Genomic DNA, 6,657 nt, shown 5'->3' with positions numbered 1-6,657 from the left:
CATCAACACCTGTTATTATCTGACTTTTGATTCCAGCCATTCCAGTGGGTATGAAGTTGTATCTCATTGTGGCTTTGATTTGGTTTTTTCTGATAACTAATAATGTTTAGCTTTTTTTCATGTGCTTATTGGTCATTTATCTGCCTTATTTGGGGGAATGTCTATTCAGATTCTTTGTCAATTTTTAAATTGGGTTATTTGTCTTTTATTATTGAGTTGTAAAAGTTGTGTCTATGTTATGGAGAAATGATTTGCAAAACATATTTTTTTATTTTGTGGCTTGTCTTTTTAATTTCTTGATGATGTCCTTTGAAGCACAATTTTTTTAAATTTTAATTCTAATTAATCTATTTTTCTGTCAGTGCTAGTATTTTCGGTATTATATGTAAGAATTCTTTACCAAATCTAGGGTCATGAATATTTACCTCCCTATTTTCTTCTAATAATTTTATAGTTTAAGCTCTTACATTTGTATCTTTAATTCATTTTGATTCAATTTTTGCATATGGTGTGAGGTAGGAGTCCAGTTTTGGTCTTTTGTATGTAGCTATCCAGTTGGCCCACCACTATCTGTTGAAAAGACTATTCTTTCCCCCATTGGATAGTTTTAGCATTCTGGTAAAAAATTAGTTGACCACAGATGTGTGTGTTTATTTCTAGACTCTCAAGTCTGTTCCATTGATCTATATGTTTATTTTTGTGCCAGTAAATACTGCTTTGATTACCAATGTTTTATTGCTTTTTTTATTTACCATAAGTTTTTAAATCAGTCAGTGTGACTCCTTCTACTTTGTTCTTTGATAAGATTGTTTTGGTTATTCTGAATCTCTTGCAATTCCGTATAAATTTTAGAATCAGTTTGCCAATTTTTACAAAAAGGTCAGATGGGATTAAAAGTTTTTAATATGTTCTGTAATATGTTCTGGATACAATTCTATTGTCAAATATGTGTATTGCAAATATTTTGTTTCTAATCTTTGAATGGTCATTACATTCTCTTAATAGTACAATTCCAAGAGCAAAGCATTGGGTTTTTTTTTTGTTTTTATTTGTTTGTTTGTTTGTTTGGATTGCTGTGTTGTAATTGTTGTTGGAGGTCAATTAACCATTTCTTTTTCCCAGATCAGGTTAAAGTGTTTATAGTCTGTCTCAGGAATATTTGTCTAAATCAGGTGCTCCTACCCCACCTCCAAGATTCACTGGCTACCACCATGTCTTCCTCCACCTTCTTCATTTTTTTGTTCTTTCAGATTCAAGGGGTTCATGTGCGGGTTTGTTACATAGGCATATTGTGTGGTGGTGAGGTTTAAGCTGCTTCTGAGCCTGCCTTCCAGGTGGTAAGCATGGTGCATAGTAGGAAGTTTTTCAACACTCAGCCCCCTCCCTCCCTTGATCAGCTGCAATTACAAGGGCAATGTGACCATGAGCGAGATTGAACACTTCATGCCTCAGCTGGTGCAACAGGAGGAATAAGGTGCCCTAGGCTGGTTGCTGAGACATGGCTGAGACCACTTCCTATGAATCAAACACAAGCAACCTCTACTTGGTGGCCCCACGCTGAAGAACACCAAAGGCTCGCTGGTGTACTCAGTTCTCTGTAAGACAGTGGAGGTGCTCCGTGAATACTTCAATGAGCTGGAGGAGGAGAGCATCCAGGAGAACTTTGTCATCGTCTATAAGTTGCTACATGACTTTGGCTTCCCACAGACTACGGATGTCAAGATTCTGCAGGACTACATCATGCAGCAGGGCAACAAGTTGGAGAAGCTGCGAGTGTCGCCCATCATGCTCAGAGGGCATCAAGCACAAGAAGTACGAGGTGTTCATCGATGTGATAGAGTCTGTCAACCTGCTGGTCAGTGTCAGTGTGTCCTGCTGAGGGAGATCGTGGGCAACATCAAGCTTAAGGTGTTTCTGTTGGGAATGTCAGAACTGCAACTGGACCTCAAAGACAAATCGGTGAAGCTGGAAAATGTAACATTTCACCAGTGTCCGTGGGTCTCGCACTTCAAAAATTACCCCACTCTCTTTCATCCTGAGCTCAAGTCCTACTGCCTCAGTACCCAAGTCAAACTGCTGATCTGGATTGAGTTTGTCATTGAGAAGTTCTCCCACAGCCACATGGAGATCAAGGACAAGGGGCAGTTTAAGAAGCAGTCAGTGAACAACAGCATGGAGATTATCTGTGTCAGTACCCATGGATGCCGGCTCCCTGCTCCAAGACCAGCAACATGGCCATGTGGCCATAAGCGAGATCGAGCACTTCAATAGAGATGGAGTCTGTGACAAAGAACGAAACTATTTTGAGTATTAAATCTTTCCTGGGGGGGCAAAGAGTACCTGATGCGAGTTCACTTTGGCATCCCCCGTGTGAAGAAGGAGGAGGTGGAGGGTAGACCCCCACCGGGGTCAGGTTTGAGATCCCCTACTTTACCATATCCAGGATCAAGGTCATTGAGAAAACCGGTTACCAGGCCCTTCCCTGGATTCGCTACATCACCTAGAGTGGTGATTATCAACTTTTGACCAGCTAGAAAAAAAAGAGGCGAGAGCTTGAACATGGGGTCTTCTCACGGCCCCAGTTGCCAATTTTAGAGAAAGAGGGAAGGTGGTGTGTGTGTGTGTGTGTGTGTGTGTGTGTGTGTGTGTGTGTGTGTGTAGGTCCCAGATTTAACTGTTTCTTGCTCCAACTCCCAGCACCCGCCCCTTCCTCACTTCTTTCTTCACTGATAGACTGAAAGAAAAGATCTCCCTGCCTTCCTCACACTTAGGGTTTTTCCACTTCTTCCCAACATTATATGAAGAAACAGAAGAGAGGCTCAACGTCCCCCTCCTGAATGTCTTCTTGAATCGACATGTCTTAGGGAGTATTAGGGGTCTCTCCTCCTTCATAGCTGCTGAGTCCAGAGGCCCCCACTGACTAATTTCGTTGAGTTGTATGATGCCATTAAAAAGATGAATCTAACAAATAAAATAAAATAAAGAAAGAGCTGCAACAAACATACGTATGCAGATATCTTTTTGGTAGAATGATTTGAGTTCCTCCGGGTATATTCCCAATAGGGGAATTGCTGGGTCATATGGAAGGTCCATTTCTAGTTCTTTCAGGAATCGCCACACTGTCTTCCAAAGAGGCTGCACCAGTTTGCATTCCTACCAGCAGTGTAGAAACGTTCCTTTTTCTCCACATCCTCGCCAGCATCTGTTGTTGTTTGTTTTATTAATGATGATCATTCTTACGGGGGTTACGTGGCAGCTCAGTGTGGTTTTGATTTGCATTTCTCTAATGATGAGTGAGGCTGAGCACTTTTTCACTTGTCTGTTGGCTGCCCGTATATCTTCTTTTGAGAAGTGTCTATTCGCAGTGGGAAACTGTGAGGGATAGGGGGTTGGGATGGGCAATTGAGGGAAACTGCTAGGGGAGGGAGGGGCATACCTCATCAACATGGGTACCTGCATGATCAGTGTTTGTATACCTAACCCTGAAATGTACCCCACATCTTTATAATAAAAAATTTTTTAAAAGGAAGAAAGAAATATTTACCCAACCCATTATTACAAATGTTTTATCTGTTGTTTAAAAATATATATATATATATATGTATTTATATATATATATATTTATATTATATTTAGGTCCATGTTCCGTTTTATGTGAGTTTTTGGTATGTAGTGAGAAGTAAGAGTAGTGGTAATTTTTTCTGCAATAGAAATCCACTTCATCCAGCACAATTTGTTACAGAGGTTGTGCATTCCTCATTGAATTATGTTGACACACTTGTATAAATTCAATTGAATTATACATCTTGTTTATTTCTTAAGTCTCTCTAAAGTTTTCCTATATCATTACCACATGTCATCGGACATTCTAGCTTTAAGTATTGTAACTTAGAAATGTAAGTTCTCCAAAGCTCTTCTTTTTCAAAATAGTTTTGAGTATTGACTTTGGGAGTTGTGTGTACTTGGCGGCTTCATATAAGTTTTATAATCAACTTGTTTCTTCCTACCAAAAAAAAGTCTCATGGGATTTTGCATTAAATCTATAGGTCAATTTTTAGAGAGTTGACATCTTAACAACATTGACTCTTTCAATTCATAAATACAGTAGATATGTCAAATCATTTGGGTATTTAAAATAATTTATCTCAATACTGTTTGACTCTTTCAGTGTATAGGCTGGAACACTTTTTTAATGTAAGTATGTAATGATTCTTAATGCTATTTTAAATGACTATTTGAAATTTCACTTTTCAATTGCTTGTTTATAGTATATAGAAATACAATTGTTTTTATATTTTGTGTATTGACCTTGTATTTTACATTCTTGCTAAATTTACTTATACTTTCCGGCAGGTTTGAAAAAATATATTCTATGGGATTTTATATCCATGTAATCCTGTTTACTGTAAATAATAAATATATACTTTTTTAAATCTTGTAACTAATATTTTTGTCTTGCTTTCCTGCAGTGGCTAGGACCAAAATGTACAATATTAAATAGGAGTGGTGAGATCACACATACTTGCCTTTTTTCCAATCTTGAGGGGAAAACATTCAGTCTTTCATGATTAGGCATGATGTTACTTATAGGGTCTGGGGGAGAGGTTGTATATGCTTTTTATAAAATTGAGGAAAATCTATTCTAACCCTAGAGAAATGAAAATACTTTCTTTTTTTTTCTTTTTCTTCTGTTTGTTTTGTTGTTGTTTGTTTGTCTTGGGTTTTCTTTTTTATTTTTTTTAAGATATGGAGTCTTGCTATGTTGCCCAGGTTGGTCTCAGACTCCCAACTTCAAGTGATCCTCCTGCTTTGGCCTCCCAAAATGCTGGGATTACAGGCATGAGCCACTGTGCCCAGCTGAGAGTATTTTTCACAAAATGTGTATTGAATTTTGTAAAATGCTCTTTTTGCGTGCTTTTACATGCAATAAATTTTAACTTTTTATTATTTTCTTATAGTAGACTAAATTATTTCTAATTGTGGTAAAATATATGTAACAAAATTTACTATTTTCAACATTTTGGGTATGATTGAGTGGCATTAAATACATTCACACATTGTTGTGCAACTATCACCAACATATATCTCCAGAACATTTTTATCTTCCCTGACTGAAATCCTCTATACATTAAACACTTACTCTTCACTTTCCCCTTTCTTCACTTCCTTGAAACCACCACTCTACTTTTTATTTCTATTAATTTGACTATTCTAAGTATGTCATAGAAGAAGGATTATACAATATTTATCATTTTGTGTCTGCCTTATTTTACATGCATATCTTCAAGGTTCATTCATGCTGTAACATTAGTCAAAATTCTCTTCCTTTGTCAAGGTTTAATAATATCCCATTGTTTGTGTATAACACATTTTGCTTATCTACCTATCTATTTTTTTTAAGTCAGGTTCTCACTCTGTAGCCCAAGCTGGAGTGCAGAGGCACAGTCATGGCTCACTGCAGCCTCAACTTCCTGTGTTCAAGTGATTGTTCTGCCTCACCTTCACAAGTTGCTGAGACTGCAAGTGTGCACCACCATGCCCAGCTAATTTTTCTATTTTCTTATAGAGACAAGGTCACTACACCCAGACCCAATCCATCTATTAATAGACATTTGCAGTGTTTCCACCTTGTGCTATTGGTAAAATAATGGTGCTATGAATACGGGTGTACAAATATATGTTCAAGTCCCTACTTTCAATTCTTTTGGATATATTCCTGGAAGTGAAATTTCTGGATCATATGGTAATTCTGTTTTTAAATTTTCACGACGCTCCCCAGACATGGCGCCTCTGGGCTGACGCGCCGCAGCCTCCAGCCCGTGCCGGCAAGGCGCCTGCAGCCCCGCGCCGTGCGCGCCCCTTCCCGGCCCGGAGCCCTCTCTTTGTGCGGCCCCGCCGGGCCGTCCCGTCGCGCCCCCCACCCTCGAACTCAAGCCACCATGGAGCTCCGCCGCCCTGAAACGTTCACCGCGAGCGGAAATATAAGGAGATGGGGCAAGATGGCGACGGCATAGGTGAACTGGTGAGATTCTCTGAACGGACCAAGACTGCAAACTGCTGAATAGACAGACTGTAAAGCAGAGGGAAAAGTGAACAAAGAGAAGACCCTCATAAGGAAGAACAGGTCATTGCAGAAGAGAAATAAAAGCAACCCCACCTTCCCTCAAAAACAGAATTGAAGAGGGGGAGGGAAAGGGGTAAAGGGAGAAAAATCTACAGAAATGAAGAAAAACCAAAAGAAGAGTATGGGTCTCTCCCAGACGCCTGGGAGAGCAGACACTGAGAAAATTGACTTTGGAATACAAACAATGAAAAGTCCCCAGAATGAAGGGTCTCAAAATGCAAATGTAGATATCAAAACAATAATGGAGAGATTAAAAAGAATTGAGGAGACACAAGAAGAAACTAGGAAGGAGCTGATATCTGAGATAACAGTAATAAAGAATACTGTGAATGAAATAAATAACAAATTGATAAGCATGGAAAGCAGAATTACCCAAGCAGAAGAAAGAATCTCAGAGCTTGAGGACCAAAATATAGAAATAACCCAAACTCTTAAAAACACAGAAAATAAGCTAAAAAAGACAGAACAAAACCTTCAAGAGATGAGTGACTACCTCAAGAGGCCTAACCTAAGAATAATCGGACTCCCTGAGG

At 38.9% G+C, this 6,657-nt stretch overlaps 1 pseudogene; it reads left to right on the top strand.

Annotated features, from left to right (window-relative positions):
• The first annotated feature begins 1,386 nt into the window (after nt 1-1,386).
• Nucleotides 1,387-2,534, top strand: LOC103257975 (annotated as a pseudogene).
• The last annotated feature ends 4,123 nt before the right edge of the window (nt 2,535-6,657 follow it).

The sequence above is a fragment of the Carlito syrichta genome, unplaced genomic scaffold (genome assembly GCF_000164805.1).
Source record: "Carlito syrichta isolate Samal-C Ts95f unplaced genomic scaffold, Tarsius_syrichta-2.0.1 Scaffold301922, whole genome shotgun sequence".
In the NCBI taxonomy this organism is placed as follows: Eukaryota; Metazoa; Chordata; class Mammalia; order Primates; family Tarsiidae; genus Carlito; species Carlito syrichta.
The sequence above is the reverse complement of the archived record's forward strand: the minus strand, read 5'-3'. Positions and strand labels throughout refer to the sequence as shown.